The sequence below is a fragment of the Eumetopias jubatus genome, unplaced genomic scaffold (assembly GCF_037043125.1).
Source record: "Eumetopias jubatus isolate StellerSeaLion01/CBP00866 unplaced genomic scaffold, mEumJub1_p1.0 scaffold_4, whole genome shotgun sequence".
Lineage (NCBI taxonomy): Eukaryota > Metazoa > Chordata > Mammalia > Carnivora > Otariidae > Eumetopias > Eumetopias jubatus.
Window position 1 is genome coordinate 116,018,127 of NW_028274810.1, and position 17,959 is coordinate 116,036,085.

At 38.8% G+C, this 17,959-nt stretch overlaps 1 pseudogene; it reads left to right on the forward strand.

Annotated features, from left to right (window-relative positions):
* The first annotated feature begins 5,134 nt into the window (after positions 1–5,134).
* On the forward strand, positions 5,135–16,913 carry LOC114211128 (large ribosomal subunit protein eL32 pseudogene; annotated as a pseudogene).
* Positions 16,914–17,959: the final 1,046 nt, after the last annotated feature.

Here is a 17,959-nt window from a genome sequence, read left to right on the forward strand (position 1 = left end):
TCTTTGCCATCATCAGGATAGGTTACCTGGACGCCTACTCCAATAGTTGATTCACTCTGTCTCTCCCTCCACTAAAATGCAAGCTCCTCGAGGGCAAAGGGCAAAGCTGTCTCATTCATCCACATCCACTTATTTCTTGCACAAGTGATAGAAACTGAGTGACTATTTGTTAAGTGAATTAACAAATGGGCTTTTGAAAGTCAAGGAGATGAAACCAATTAGGATAACCAAATGAACCTTTGTAAGCTGGTCTTTGTGTCATGGCTCGACCGTATGCCTATGAAGACAAAGCCTCTGTGTCCTGTAGAGCAGGTAGACGTGACCACCGGAATTCTCTTCTCTCATGTCAAACTCTTCCTTCGCTGCTGTTCTGACCTTGGATAAATTGTCCATCTTCTTCTTTTTGAAAATATGGGGCTGGTGAGATGATTGCATCATCAGTTTCTGGCATGTAGTAGTTTCCCATGAGAGCGATTTCTTCTTGCCAGGCATAATGGTTAAGTTTCCCTGTAACTGACAGTTTCCCCCCATCATCCTCGTGCAGGTGTTGCCAGAAGGCTTGGGTCTGAAACTCATGTTCCATCGGCATCTGTTTCTAGTGCTGGTCCATTATTTGCTAGTGGTCATTTTTTAAAAAAGATTTTATTTATTTGAGGGAGAGAGAGCACAAGTCGGGGTGGGGTGGGGTGGGGTGGGGAGGGGCAGAGGGAGAAGGAGAAGCCGACTCCCCACTGAGCAGGGAGACCAACATGAGGCTCAATCCTGGGACCCTGAGATCATGACCCGAGCCAAAGGCAGACGCTTAACCGACTGAGCCACCCACGTGCCCCAAGCTAGTGTTCATTGTCCTCTCATTTTTATAGACTTATTGTAGCTGGGATGTCTAGTATAAGCAGTTTTTCCCTGCTCTTGAGGGTGAATGTCATATAAAATAACATTTGGGAATATAAGTGCTCATGATTACTAATCCCTATTTGTGCAATTTTAATATTATTTTTTAAATATTTATCTTTTAGAGAGAGAGAGAGAGAATGAGCATGAGTGGGAGGGGCAGAGGGAGAGGGAGAGAGAATCTCAAGCAGACTCCTTGCTGAGCGTGGAGCCTGACAGGGGCCTCAATCCCAGGACCGTGAGATCACAACCTGAGCCAAAACCAAAAGTTGGACACTTAACCGATTGCACCACCCGGGTGCCCCTTAATGTTATTTTAAAAATGTTTAATGACAGGGCCAAAAGTCATTGCTTCAGTGAAGGGAGGAGTCAGCTGGAAATGGGAGCAGGTGGCTGTGCTGGTCCCCTCCTTGCCATCTGCTGATGGGCACCAGGTTTGACGAAGCCCATCATGTGAGCTGGAATACCTGACTCTGGTCCTTTGCAGCAAGCAGCCTTGGATGTCAAGGCTATACCTTCAGCCAAGCTGGACTTTGGTTGGCTCCTCCCCCACATTTCCCCCCCATCTCTTGCTGTCATTTATCACACCAATTCTAGCACAGCTTGGCTCATTGTGTCTTCTGTCCTGACACATGGCGATGAACTTTGGCTTGGCCCCTGAACTTTTGTTTCACTTCTTGGATTGGAATTAATAGTTGGCTCCTGGTGCAGATCCTTGAGTGCAGTGATTGCATCTGCCTCATGATCTCATTGCAGAACAGTAACAGCCAATCTGTAGGGCCCAGGTGGGAGCAAGAATAAGCAGACGGAGGACTGTCCCAGCCCCCATATGTCTCAGGGGGCCAGGAGTCTCATTAGCAAGAGCCTGGTAGATCACAGGGTGCTGTTAGTAATGGAAGGCAGGGGCATCCTGGAAGGAGAGATGCATTCTGAAACTTGGAAGGTGTCCATGAGCCAGAGGAAGGCAGGTTTGCATCATAAGGAAGAAGGACAGCTTGAAATTCAAAAGTTGATATCAGGTGCAGGAACATGGGGTCAAAGACCGAGCCCCACTCAGCACTTTGTTAACCACCATGGGCCGTGCTTTAATGGCTGAGCACCCTGTCTTTGCCAGTCTTGAAGAGGCACACTTAGGTTGCTGTGTATAGACAACGTGTATGACTTGCACATCAGACCGAGAGATAAGAGCCTCTGGATCTATTCTGGTGTCTAAGCATGCATCATAACGACTGCTTTCTTTTTTCTGTTTAGTAATGCTTTTATTTAAAAGGTGTATATCTGTGTTACATTCAACCCGAGAAATTGAAGTTGGTAGCATTTCAGCTCTTTTTCTTTAACAGTGCAGATTATACATCACTATACATACAAGGATAATGCTAAAATCCCCCTTCCCTGACACGTCTCTTCTCTCTCTCTCTCCTCCCCCATATGTGCATAATGGGAGGAATTATTAAAATCATATTTCTGATACTGCAACATATTTATTTCTTCAAGACTTTTCATAGTATGACATCGTTCCTTTTTAAGATTGAGATTCCATTGTCCTATGATGCTGCCCCATTTTAGGAGGGTCTGTCTTTTGTTTTGTTTTGTTTCTCATATGAGAAAAAGGCAGGGGATTAGCTGCCCTGTGGCCTCTAGGTCCTTGGTTCTATCCAGGATGGTGACTTTGTCAAGTGACCTTGGCCAATTCACTTCACCTCTCTGACTTCCAGTTTTTACCTGATAAACTAGATAATATTATCTTTGTAGCAAGTTCAATGAGGATTAAATGAAATAGCACAAATAAATACTGTGATGTCTGAATCACTGGAAATAAAGAGTAATTATTAGGTTTAGATTATCAAAACTATTTGTGTTGGGAAAACAGTGAGAAATTCCATTTCCATGTAGGGTTGCATGCTCAACTAATGCACTGTGGTGCAAGGCGAAGCCTTGAGTGAGTGAGATTTTTTTATTGGATTCATTATATTCATAATCTAAGGAGTATTTTCTGTCTCCTGATTTTTCTTTCTTCTTCCCAGTTTTGCTAAATAAAGTGAGGCTTGATCTCACCATACTAAAGACTGATTTCCCTATCAAGGCCAGTGGAAAGAAAAGAGTGCCACTCTAAAAATCTCTGTGCCAGGCACTTGAAACCATGATACATCTGCTGTCCTAGTATCTAGAACACCATAGTGCATTTGTTTTGTTTTGTGTTTGAGGTTCTGTTGGAGGACTCTGAGTCTTTCGAGGTATGGATGGTATGGTTCTGTCCCATTAATTTCTGTATTTCCAACGCCTATACCTGTGTTCATTCAGGCCAGTGCTATATTCATCTGAAGTTTACCTAGAGGTTTTTGGTTTGTTGTTGTTGTTGTTTTTTCATAGGCAGCATCTATTCTGATGGGGCAGTGTTCATATTTTACTAGTTGGTAAATATTGTAAATACTGGTACTGGTTAAGTGTTCAGAAGGTGTCGAATGGATGCATTTGATTCTCACAGAATATATGGAGTTAATATTATTACTGCAATCTGCAGATAGGGAAACTGAGGCTCAGGGAGGGCTTATGCAACTTCCACATTCCCTCAGAGCATGGGGCGGAGCCAGGATTTGAAATCTGTTCTGTCTATTCCAAAGTCCAAATGCTTTCTATATTTTGTGTTGCCTGTCATGAATCTTTAATTTTTTAAAACAGTCAGGTATTGAATACTTAGGGAATTTCATAACTCAATTTCAATTTTTTTAACTCTACATCATACAGGAAAGAAAACAACAAATGGATTTGTGCACAGAGCTCGTTTCATATCTTACTGTCTGTCAGTCAGGCATGAGCAAGACTTCCAAGGCATCTTTAGACAAAACACACCCTAATCCATCAAATTTAAGGCGTTCATATGCAAGTGAAAAATCCCATAATAAATAATCAAAACAATTAACACTCATGTCCTTTTAAAAATCCTTGCTTAACATTTGCATGCATCACAATGAAAAACACAAGCTTGAACTAAGTGAACATTTCTGTTCCTTAAGCCACCCAATTTGTGATATTGTTACATCAGCCCAAGCTGACTAATACACAGTGGAAACAGCTTTTTCTGAGGGAAGGCTGGTTGAACCAAGATCACACTGAGCTTAGTTGACCTATAACACAGATACTGGCTAAAAACGAGTAGTTACCAGACTTCATATTCTCATGCTCTAAAATAAATGTTGTGAGTCAGTAAACACTCAGGGGGCCCAAGTTTGTAGAGTCAATTCTGTAAGAAGAGAGAACAAAAAATGTTTTTGAAAACATGCCAGCTTTGATGGAAATTTTTGGCATTTTATGAGCAAGTAAATTCTCTTTAGTCTTCCTTGTAAAATCACGAGAGTAAATAAGAAGGCTTTTAGCATTCTATTCATATTTCAGACTTCTAGGGGGGCAGTCCTTCATTTTACAAGGAATTGATATACTCAATATTTATCATTGGGAAGTACGAAGACGTTTGAATCTCAATAAAGCAGAATGTCTGGGACCGGCTCAGCATCTCTATTTTGTTGAAAGTTTCCTAGGTTATTGTGATGCGTAGTCAGGATTCTCAAACACATTAAACATCTACTTCCAAAGCATACTATACTGTAGGCCTTCACATATGATCGCTCTCTGCTCCTAATGCCCTTCTCCCTCCTCCATTTAATGTTCATTAAATGCTTTTTCCTTCCGCAAATTTCCTTTTTGACAACATGCATTTCAGGCAGAATAAGTTGGTCTCTCTTCCCTGGCCCAGAGAACAAGTTCATGGTTAAGATGCGGTGCTAGCCTCACTGTAGGGTACAAAACCTTCTACATGCCTTTTAGGTTTCCAGCCCCTCGCACTGTGCAGCATCAAATGTTAGCAAATAATCAGTTGTTTGATTTTAGGTAAAATACTTCAACTCTCTGAGTGTGTTGACACTTCTAGAAGGAATTCTTTCAACTCTGACATCTGGGAATTCATCACAAAATAAATCTGCATATCCAAACATTAGAGTATATAATGTAAAATCTTCTACTACATTTTTAAAAATTGTTCGATTAAAATCCTGTTAAAATGCAGAGATAACAGAAAACACTCAGATCTATCTGGGCGCAGGCAGAAGGGGATGTTCAGATGAGGGGGGAAGCCTGGGTCTGAACGCATGCATCCTATGTCCTAAAACCAGGACAGCCTCAGGGAAATCAGAATGCCTAGTCGCCCTGGGGGGAATGGGTATTGGTGAGCAACAGTAATGTCGACCACATGGACTACGCAAGATACTTAAACTTTCTGACCCTCCATGACTTTGTGAAAAATGAGAATAATATTGCTCTGAAGCTGGCTGTGATGGTTAAATGGTATCATGTTGTATTAGTCAGGGTTTTCCAGCGAAGCAGGACAGGGAGATGGGAGGGAGGATGCATATACGTGGTGGCTCTCAGATTTAGGCACAACGGGCTGTAAAATGCGTGGCCTTTCTCCCTACCATTGGGTGAAGGAGCCTCAGAGCTTTGGATGGGGTTGGGTTGTTCTCCTATTGTTTTGCTTCATGTCTGCCTCGCTTTCAGGAAACATTTACTGTCTATAATTATTTAATTAACCTTGTCTATTCTTGTCGACAAACTAAAAGTCAAGTCATTTATGGTGCACATCTAGTTAAGGAGATAAACTAGAAATCAAAGACTCTACAAGCCATTCACAGTTACCATATTGAATTCTGCTGATTAAAAGCCCTAACACACTTGCTAGTGTCTCCTTATGGTGCCTGCTCTTTAAGCTGATTATAGGCTTTCTTTTTTACCTTCTCGTGATGGAGGAAATCTAGGTGTATCTGTGATGATACCGAGTAGAATTTCCACGGTCATAAAATGTCAAATTTCGGTGAATATGTTGCCCACATCTTTACCTTGTAGGCTTTGAGAAAGACAAGACTTATTTAAGGTCTTTAACCAAGGATCCCCTGCCCAGCACTCCTCTGAGAGCAATGAATTGATGGTAAGTTCTTCTTCCCTACACTAAAGGGTCACTGTCTTTCAACTGCTCCCCAGACCCTTGGAAAAAGAGCTGTCTATCCTCGGTCCCTGGTGTAAGCCTTGCTTTCTCCATGCCTCCTTCTCTAACCATGTTCTCTAACCACACCTGCCCTCCAGAACTTCCTTTTTCTGACATAAGTGGTCTGTGTTTTTCCACTAGCCCCTTTCTCTCTGTATGTAAAAATATACAAGTTTCCTTCCTCAACCAATCTACTTAAAATAAACAAAAACTGCCTTTTCTTGATTATAGGGTAGCTATGGAAAAATTATAGACTCCTACTCTACTATTCAAGATAGAACAGTATAGTCTGAAGTAAAAAGCAAAAAACAAAACAAAAAAACCCCCACCAAAATCTCAGTGGCTTAACACAGAGTCAGATAGTGGTGGTCCTGGAGATATTCCAAGGCAAGTATCCTGCATAATGGCTCAGTTCACATCCAGTTCAACATTCATCACCCATCATCACTGCAGTGGAAGAGAAGCCTGGAGAATTAAATACTGGTGGGTCATTACTTCCACCCAGAAGTGACTCACAGCCTTGGTCAAAACAAGTCACACAGCTTTGCTGAAGGCAGAATATACAGCTGCCCCAGACGACCAGATGAGGGGGGATTCCTGGGTCTGAACACATGCATCCTATGTCCTAAAACCAGGACAGCCTCAGGGAAATCAGAATGCCTAGTCGCCCTGGGGGGAATGGGTATTGGTGAGCAACAGTAATGTCGACCACATGGACTACGCAAGATACTTAAACTTTCTGACCCTCCATGACTTTGTGAAAAATGAGAATAAACTGCTCTGAAGCTGGCTGTGATGGTTAAATGGTATCATGTTGTATTAGTCAGGGTTTTCCAGAAAAGCAGGACAGGGAGATGGGAGGGATGAGGGGGGCAGATTTTAAGCAATTGGGTCACGTGACTGTGAGTACTGATAAGTCCAAAATTTCAAGCAGACTGGCAGGCTGGAAATTCCAGCAAGAGTTCATACTTTTGCTGTTACAGCCTTGAGTCACAAGGCATAATTCCTTTCTCTTTGATGGACCTAAGTCTTTTTTTTTTTTTGTAAGGCCTTCAACTGATTAAATGAGGCCCACCTACATTTCGGAAGGTAATCTGCTCTACTCAAAATCTTCTGATTAAATGTTAATTACACCTAAAAAAAAATCCCTTCACAGCAACATCTAGCCTGGTACCTGATCAATGGCATGGTCACAATAGACTAGCCAAGATGACACATGAAATTAACCATCACACAGCATACAGTATTCCTAGCATAGGCTAGCTTCTAGTTAGTGTCCAGTAAATATTAGAATCTTTTCTTGACTTCTTTTAGAAGCATTTATGAATTTTTTTCAATATAGGCAGACACTGATTTAAAAAAAACTTCAAAATCATCAAATAGATATATTGTTGACTGATACTTCACAATATAAAAATTCATCTGGCTGGTTATGGTTATTTGATAGACCATGTGCTTAAATTGTATGTTTGAGGTGTACATTTAACAAACTTTGATTAAATACCCATATGTACTTAGAACTCCTCAGAGCACTAAGGCTACAGATAAGAAGACAGGGTCCACCATCATCAGATCCCAAGGTCCAGTGGTAGTGACCTATTGGAAATATAACTACAATCCAGTGGGGTCGATATTGTAATAGTGTAAGTGCAAGACAACATGCAAATACTGTGGAGGGAGAAACTAGCTATGCCAGAGGCTTAGGAATATTTCTGTGAACACGTGACTTTTATGTTGGCACACAGACAGTGTTTGAAAAGCAGACTGATCATGGCACATTGCAAGGCCAAAAGCGGGGAGATGTGAAGAACATTCATGGTGCAGTCTAGTGGTGGTGAGACACTCACAGGACCTGGAGAGCAAAATGAACAGAATGTTGTCTTTCAAAATCAAAATGGACCTCCTCACCCAACTATGTAGGACCCTCTAGGGCTCTCCTCTGCCTGTAGGCTGCAGTTGAACATCTTAGCATGTCTTGCTATGTCTTTCACAGAGTCCTTTGAACACTCCCATAATTATCTCTAAGACTTCCTACACACCATGTACCTGCTGAGGACAGCATGCTACTGCTCCTTCCTGCAGTCCTCAGCTCATCCTCTAAAGAAACTTAATTATTTTCTCCTCTGAGCCTCCCTTTGACCCACACTTATTTCTTTGTTGGCACATAATACCCTGCAATATAATTGCTTATGTGTGTCCATGTCTTTGCCCTATGGAAATAGAGCTTTTTTAGAGAAGTGGTCATGTTTTATTCACTGTTTCATTGTAGGGTCTGGACCCACGGCCAACATTTACTGGAAACTCAGTATATGCTGATAGAATTGATAAATTACAAATGAAAACCAGGAGCTAAATGCGTAGCTGTTTTTGAGTAGAAGGTAATGTATTGCAAGTTAAATATTTGGGAGTATTTTAGAATGAGTATTGGTATTTTTCATGATGTTAGTGTCATAACTGGTAATGATGCTGAAAAAGACAAATGTGTTGAATTATTTCTCTTGAGATTCTGAAAAGAATTGCATGTTTTCTATTATGCAAATCCAGAATGTTGAGTCACAAACAATAGACCATTGCCTTTGGAATTAATGAAAAGAAAGATGGAAATAATCCTTAGCTATAGTTTAAAAGCACTTGAAAATGGAAGTTTCAAATAAACACAGGTACAGCACAAGCTGGGAAGGGCTAGGAAAATATTTTTTTAAAAAATAAAACCCTACTTCTGGATTGAAACTTATTCTTTTAAAAAATTATTCCGCTTTATTTCTTGAGCAGATTTGCCTTTTTGTATTGTTGTTTTTTCTCCCCTAAAAGTAACTTTGGTTATTGATTTTCTTCATCCTCTTTTTTTATTGTCACATTAACTTTTGTTCCTACCACTCTCATTCTTGGCCTCTATATTCTTTAAGTTTTGTCTTTTTTTCTAGCATTTATATTATTTTCTTCTGAAGTTTATTGTGCATACAGAGGTTCATAAATTATGAGTGCAATCTGGATGAATTTTCAAAATATGAGCACATGTATGTAACCACAACACAGATCAGGAAATAGAACAATACCATCACCAGCTCCAGAAATCCCCCCCTGTACTTTCTCTAGGTCACTCTTTTGCCCTCCTTTGTGAAAGTAGCCACCATTTTGACTTTTAGCAACACAAATTGGTTTTGTCTATTTTTGCAAGGTTGTTTTGCATAGGATATATTCTCCTTTTTAGCTGGCTTCTTTAATCCAATATTATGTTGTTGCATGTATATGTAGTTTATTCATTTTCATTGATATATAATAGTCCTCTTGATGAATAATATACAGTGATTTATTTATCCATTCTATTACTGATGGGAGTTTCCATTTCTCAGTAGTATAAGTAAAATGTTGTATGAATATCCTTGCACTTGACTTTTGTTGCTCACTGATATGCACTTCTATTGAGTGTATATCTAGAAATGGAAATGCTGGGCATAGGTTATGTGTATGTTCAACTTTAGCAGATACTGCCAAATGGTTTTCCAGAGTGAAATGAGAGTTGTAATTTTTTCACATCTTTAACTGTAGATGGTATAGTTAGACTTTTTTAATATATATATTAGGCATTCTGGTGATGGGTAGTGATATCTCACTTGGTTTGAATTCACATGCCTCTAACTGTTGGTTTTCAACCTCCTAGGGAGCTTCCCAGGTGTGATCTGAAACATGGAGGGCAGGGAGAGATTGAAGAAAGAAGTGGGATACTCTAGATTGGTAGGTGGCAGGTTTAATAAGCAAGGGAACTTACTTATGAGGCTTCCCTTGGATGCCACAAGAGGAGTGGATCTCTACATTTGTCTGTCAAATCTTAAGTGCATATAAAGGCCTTAACTGGGTTTTAGTCACATGTACCTTCCAGATGGTCTCAGCACCAACCACATTGCTATCTAAAGCTGTGTCCTTGGGGCAGCTTCTGGGAGTGGGAAAGTCAAGTGGAATGCACATTCTAAGGACAGGGGAAGGAGCGAGGAGCCTCTGATTACTCGGGTCCAACTCACAAGTCAACCAGCAGTCATATCCTCTCCATGACCTCCTCCAGCACTAACGATTTATTAAGCACCTCTTCATTTGCTTATTGCTATTTGGATATCCTCTTTTATAAAGTACCTGTTCAAATAATTTATCTATTTTTATATTGGGTTGTTGTCTTTTACTTATCAATTCTAAGCCCCATCTATGAATTCTGGATCAGATGTTTGTCAAATACATTTCTTGCAAATATCTTCTTTCACCTAGTGGCTTTCCTTTTTGTTTTTTAAACAATGATTATCGGTGGAAACCTCTGTTCTTAATTTCAATGCAGTCTAATTGTTTAGCCTTTTCCTATTGGTGACTTTTCTATCTGATTTAAAAAAAATCTTTCCATCTCCAAAATTCACTGAATTACTCTCCTCCATTGTCCTGTGGGAGCTTTATTGTTTTACCTTTCACAATTAACATATAGACCAACAATCCACTTGGAAATGAATTTTTGGATAATGTCAGGTGGGAGTCAGGTTTTGTTTGTTTGATCATTCAGTTTTAGCTTTGTTTACTTGTAGATATCAGATTGGCTCAGCAACATTAATTAAACCAAACTAAACATGAATTCATACTGATGTTTCAATTCTAATCCATGACCACATGGATCATTCTAACTTTCTGTCTTGTTTATCTGTAAATCCTAACTCCAACAGCGAAAAACTTGACTCCCTATATTTATCATCCATTTACTTAATTGCTCCAGTCTGTTACAGTAATATCACAGTTGTTCATTTGTATCCCCTTCACTGAAATTGTTTCATACATTTGTAATACATTTAGATTCTTTTGTCATTGTCTGCATTCTTTCTTGGCATGTCCTAATCTCCTAAATTAAAATTTTTTTTTCAACATTCAGCTTCACTTATATGCTGTAAAGTTCTGTGGGTTTTTGATAAATACATGACAAATAATGTCATATATCTAGCATACAGTGTTATTTTAAATTACAATTGCCTAATACAGATTATTTTTAGATCTTTTCACATGCTTATGTGTCATTTTGAATTTACTTGATCTTGAACTTGTAGGGCTTTCTATAGAATATTTAATAGAAATAGTTTTGAGCATCATTGTCTTTTTTTCCAATTTTATGAAGGAAAGTTTTCAATATTCCATCATTAACAATACTATTTACTGAAGTGTATATGTACATTTCCTTATAGATTTCACATGGCTGTTAAGGAAAATTTGTTTTATTCCTAATTTGGTTACAGTGCTATAATTTAGGCAACAATTTTGTTGCTAAAACTATGGTATTATCATGTTTTTTAGGCAGATTGACCTGTAATTTTCCTTTTTGGAAAATGTCCTTACCTGTTTTTGGTATTGGGCTTATGCTGGTATGAGAAAATGAAGTGAAAAGAATTTCTTTTCTTTTCTTTTCTTTTTTTACTGTTATCTAGAAGAATTTGTGTGTAGTTCATTTTTCTTACTTAAACTGTTGAAAGAATTCACTGGCCTGGTTATCAGTCTTGTAAGATTTTTAATGAAAATTGAAAACAATAACAAACAAAAGAAACAAAAATACAATAGGAAGATTTAGGATTATTTATGTTTTCTATCTTCTCTTGTGTCAGTTTTGGAAAGTTTTAGGATTTGTCTTTTATAATGTAAATGTTCAAATCTATTGGAAAAAATGCCATTTATAATATCCTCTTTTTATCATGTTTATGTCTGTCAAATTTGTGGTGAAATCCCCTTTTGCGTTCCTGATATTTGTAATTTGTACCATCATTCTTTTCTTGACCAGCTTTTCAAAATGTTTATCAATTCTGTTCTTCATTTCAAAGAATCAGCTTATGTCTGTTTATTTTCTCTCCTGCATGTTTCCTAGTTTATTAATTTCTGGTTTGATCTCCATCTTTTTTCCTTCTAGGAGAAATTTAAATTGTCTTTTTTTTTCTTACTTCTTGAGATGAACATTTAGATCTTTGAATTTCCACCTTTCTTCTTCTCTAACATGTGCATTTAAAGGTATAGGTTTAGCTGTAATTATTTGAATGATATCTCACAATTTCTGACAGACAGATTTTCATTACAGTCCCTTCAAAATGTTTTCTGATTTCCTTTAGGATTATTATATTGATTCATACATTATTCATAAGCATATGTCTTAATTTCCAAATATATAAGAATATTTTATGTGTTACTGCTTTCTAGCTTATTTTCCATGTAGGCAGAGATTAAATTCTAAATTGTGTTAATATTTGAAATTTGCTGAGACTAGCCTATTACCCATCATTTGGTTAATTTTGGTGAATGTTGGATAGGGACTTGAAAAGATTGTGTTTCCTGAAATTACTGGTTTCAGTATTCTATACATATCCATTTGGTTAGTTTATGAGTTTATCATAATCAGTTAATTAAGTTTGAAACTGGGTTTTATATAAAACCTGATTTACTATTTTTTTTTTGTTCTTATCCCTAGGAATAAGTAACAATATATTTATATGTTTAGAAGTCCCCAGAGAACATCTGGGCTATTTATCAGTATTCCTTTTTCTTGGTCACCAAAAAATCTAAGTTATATATTCCCAACATGGTGCTCTGTTTAGCTGTTCAGCTCCTCGATAACCTGGCTGCAGTCTTTTGGTTTTCTTCACAGATGAATAAGCAAATGTCTTGTGTGATCAATGGTGAGGCTACCAGGCTCTTTACTGTGCAGTTCCTAATCTGTGGCATCTTTGCTTCTTAAGTATTGGTTATCTCAGTAACCATAAAGTCTATGTTATTTTCTCAAGCCTCAAGAAGAGTGCCAAAATTATGATTAGTTTCTCTAATCCTTAGCATTCTCTTTGTGTTAAACTTCTCAGCCTGTAATACACAAAAATATATTAATGCCTTGCAGGAAAAAGTGACATAGAATATTGGACTCACCCCAATGCATTTCCCTTCTTTTTATGGTCCTAATTTTGGCTCCCTCCATAACCCTTTGGTGCATTCAAATTATTTTTGTATTTTATCCATCTATTCTCTATTTTCTCAGCAAGAGTTTTGGACTGCTACAAGCTGGGTCTTCATTACCAGAAGTAGAACTATTTTTGCTTGTTTGTTTCTGACTTCCTTTTTTTAAATTTTATTTTATTTTATTATGTAATGTTAGTCACCATACACTACATCATTAGTTTTTGATGTAGTGTTCCATGATTCATTGTTTTCATATAACACCCAGTGCTCCATGCAGTACGTGCCCTCCTTAATACACATCACCGGTCTAACCCATCCTCCCCCACCCCTCCCTCTAAAACCCTCAGTTTGTTTCTCAGAGTCCATAGTCTCTCATGCTTCATCTCCCCCTCCGATTCCCCCCCCCTCATTTTTCCCTTCCTTCTCCTAATGTCCTCCCTGCTATTCCTTATGTTCTACAAATAAGTGGAACCATATGATAATTGACTTTCTCTGCTTGACTTATTTCACTTAGCATCATCTCCTCCAGTCCCATCCATGTGGATGTAAAAGTTGGGTATTCATCCTTTCTGATGGCTGAGTAATATTCCAGTGTATATATGGACCACACCTTCTTTATCCATTCGTCTGTTGAAGGGCATCTCAGCTCTTCCCACAGTTTGGCTATTGCGGACATTGCTGCTATGAATATTGGGGTGCATATGGCCCTTCTTTTCACTACATCTGTGTCTTTGGGGTAAATACCCAGAAGTACAATTGCTGGGTCATAGGGTAGCTCTATTCTTAATTTTTTGAGGCACCCCCACACTGTTTTCCAAAGCGGCTCTACCAACTTGCATTCCCACCAACAGTGTAAGAGGGTTCCCCTTTCTCCACAATCTCCCCAACATTTATTGTTTCTTGCCTTGTCAGTTGTTGCCATTCTAACTGGTGTAAGGTGGTATCTAAATGTAGTTTTAATTTGAATTTCCCTGATGGATAATGATGATGAACATTTTTTCATGTGTCTGTTAGCCATTTGTATGTCTTCTTTTGAGAAGTGTCTGTTCATGCCTTCTGCCCATTTTTTTGACTTACTTGTTTTTTGGGTATTGAGTTTGAGAAGTTCTTTATAGATCTTGGAAATCAGCCCTTGTCTGTAGTGTCATTTGTAAATATCTTCTCCCATTCTGTGGGTTGCCTCTTTGTTTTATTGACTGTTTCCTTTCCTATGCAGAAGGTTTTTATCTTGATGAAGTCCCAAAAGTTCATTTTTGCTTTTGTTCCACTTGCCTTTGGAGATGTATCTTGAAAGAAGTCGCTGTGGCCGTTGTCGAAGAGGTTACTGCCTATGTTCTCCTCTAGGATTTTGATGGATTCCTGTCTCACACTGAGCTCTTGAATTGAAACTATACTTCATTTAATTCCCATATGGTTGATTTTCACAAATAAATATATATCAGGCTATATACTTCTAAATATCACATTGACTTAATCTCTGAGGTTTTGATTTAATGCTTTCATAGTTCATTTCAAAATGTTTTGCCATTTTCATTGTGGTATTTTTCTTAACCCCTGAGTAAATAAGGAGAACATTTAAAAAATAACTTTTAGGCACATACTTTTGTTTGTTTTTAAAGATATTTTCATTACTGATTTTGAGGTAATTTATATTGTTGTAACATAACATAATAAAATAAAGTTTTAAAAAATTTATATTGTTGTAAGAGAATGTGCTATCAAAGTCTGGTCCAGGGACTGGTGCCATGTCATTAGCTTGTATTTGTTAGAAATGTAAATTCTTAAGCTGCGGCCAGATCTACCAAATCAGAATCTCTGGGGATTGAGGCCAGCTGTCTTGTATTTTAACAAGCTTAGTAGGTGATTCTTATTTACATAATGGTTGAGAAGCCCTGGTATATATAACATTTATTATCTGAATTTTTAAGACTATAAGACTTTTTTTGTGACTTAGTAAATGATCAGTTTTTTTTTTTTTTAAGAAAATGTGTTCATAAAACAATTCCTATTTCTATTTGTTGGGTATAGATTACATTACATGAATTGTGTTATTCAAATAAATAAATAATGTATATGCTTCCCAGTTCTTCAATATTCTTGATCTATCAGTTTTGGGAAGCATAAAACCATGTTTTTTTCCTCTTGTATATGTATTTATTAATTCAAGAAATAATAATTGATGTCCACTATGTGCCAAATACTGTTTTTGATATTTTTAATATTAAGGAATGAACATCTTCATTCTTATTAATGCTATTTCTTTTATGTTCCACTTTTTAAAAAAGAGTGAGATACCTGTGTCTACATTCCTTGTTTAGAATATGCATCATATTTATTTTCCTACCTATATCTAATATAATCTGCAGTTTTATTTTAGGTGGGTCTCTTGTGATCAATAAGAGGTAGAAGTGGATAGCTTTCTTATTATTATTGTGATAACCTTTGTTAAAAAGTTAATTAGTTAAGTCAATCAGAGAAAGACATGTATCACGTGACCTCACTGATATGAGGACTTCTTAATCTCAGGAAACAAATTGAGGGTTGCTGGAGTGGTGGGGGGTGTGGGAGGGATGGGGTGGCTGGGTGATAGACATTGGGGAGGGTCTGTGCTATGGTGAGCGCTGTGAATTGTGCAAGACTGTTGAATCACAGATCTGTACCTCTGAAACAAATAATGCAATATATGTTAAGAAAAAAAAAAGAAGATAGCAGGAGGGGAAGCATGAAGGGGGGGAATCGGAGGGGGAGACGAACCATGAGAGACGATGGACTCTGAAAAACAAACTGAGGGTTCTAGAGGGGAGGAGGGGGATGTGTTAGCCTGGTGACGGGTATTAAAGAGGGCACGTTCTGCGTGGAGCACTGGGTGTTATACACAAACAATGAATCATGGATCACTACATCAAAAACTAATGATGTAATGTATGGTGATTAACATAACAATAAAAAATTTAAAGAAAAGAAAAAAGTTAGTTTATGTGTTTTGAATACAAGCATGTTCAGATATATGTCCATCCACTAACACTTTTTTCCTGATCACTTGATCAGGAAAGTATATATGATAACCATATATCCCATTTTTCTTGTTTTGTAAAAAAAACTCATTTCTATTATCTTCATTTATCATTACAATAGGTTACTAAATATATAATCATCTATTGATTTGATGCAACTCGAATCAGACTGTTTTGGTAGCATTGACAAATTGATTCTAAAATTTGTGTGGAAATTCAAAGGACCTAGAATAGCCCAAACAATCTTTATATAACAAAAGAACAAAATCAAGAACATAAAAACAAAAGAAAGGGGAGAAAAAAACCACCAGAACTTTTGATATAATAAAAAGAAAATGGCCTAAAATTTGAATCATTAAATCTCTAGAGAGAAAAGAAAGTAACACTAGGGCAGAAATATTATTTGAAAAAATTAAAGGTCCAATAATCTGAGCAAACTCTAAATAGGATAAATACAAAGAAAACCAAACAAGGAACATCAGAGTCAAACTAAAATTTAAAACAACAGTTTTAAAACTTAAAATCATTAGCTTAAAGCAAAAGACTGAGAGAAGACCTTGAAATCAATCAGAGATTCAAAAACAGTTTTGTCTCTTCCCTGGCACTGCCTGTGGAGGCGGCACCCATCTCCTGCTTTGCATCACGGCTGTCCTCAGACCTGTGGTGAAGTCCAAGATTGTGAAAAAGAGGACCAAAATTTCATCTGGCACCAGTCAGACGTTAATGTCAAAATTAAGCACAACTGGCAGAAACCCAGAGACACTGACAATAGAAGGCACAGAAGATTCAAGGACCAGATCTTGACGCCCAACACTGGTTACGGGGGCAGCAAGAAGACAAAGCTCATGTCGCCCAGTGGCTTCCAGAAGTTCCTAGTGCTGCTGATGTGCAACAAATCTCATTGTTCAGAGACTGCTCACTGTGTCTCCTCCAAGAACTGCAGAGCCACTGTGGAAAGAGTGGCCCAGCTGGCCATCAGAGTCACCAGTCCCCATGCCAGCCTGTGCAGTGAAGAAAATGAATAGACAGCTATGTGCACATCGTATTTGTGTTGATAAAACCATGAAACTACCAAAAAATAAATAATAAATAAATAAAAGCCATTTTGATGATATTGGCAAGATGGTGGGATACCAAGTTCTCTGCTTCTGTCTCCCCTCAGCATAGTGACTGGGCAGCCATCCTTGGACAAAAATGTCTTTGTGGGAGCTTTGGGACCCAGGTAGGAGATTCTGGAACTTGGTTAGAGTCCAAGACCAAGAGACCCCACAAAGGTTGCTGACTGATTGACTGGTTCTGGATACAGACCCAGAAACAGCTCTGTACCCCTGCAGACTAGGCTACAGCCCCATTTGGCTGTCACCAGCCTGTCACCAGCACCATATGCCAAGGGACCTGGAGGAGTTGCACCCACCCATACCTTCACTAATAGGCCCAGAGACCTTAGTCTGGGCTGTGGACCCTGAAGCAACTTGTGAACTGGCTTCAGGCTCTCTTGGCCTTGGTCTGGGAGCCCCTGGACACAAACCTGCCCTAAAACAGCCCTTTAACTAGGCTCCAGCCACTCAGCTACAGTCCAGGGGCTGTCCTGCCAGCCTAGGGACCCAGCAAGAGACACTCCCATCGGCACCCCCAGAGATCCTAAAATGTCCCTATGCTTGGCTCCAGCCCCATCCAACCATAGTCTGTGAGAAATCCCTGTGATCCAGGGCCCTGGAGGGAGACCTGCCCGTCATGCCCCTAGAGGAGAGTCAAACAACCTTAGTCTGACAGAAGATCCTGAAATGATCCTGTGACTCAGCTCTAGTCCCTCCCAGCCACTAACTGCAACAGTCCCACTGACCCAGGTACCCAATGGGAGACCTGGCCATTAGTTGCCCCCAAAGACAGAACAGCCAACCTGGATCCAGCAACAGATCCTGAAATGGCTCTGTGACTTAACCCCTTCCAGGCGTGGACATGAGAAGTTCTGCCCACCCAGAAACCCGGTAGGACACATGCCTGTCTATGCCCCCAGAGTGAACCCCAAACCTCAGACTGACTAATTCAGCCCCAGCCCTTCCTAGCCAGA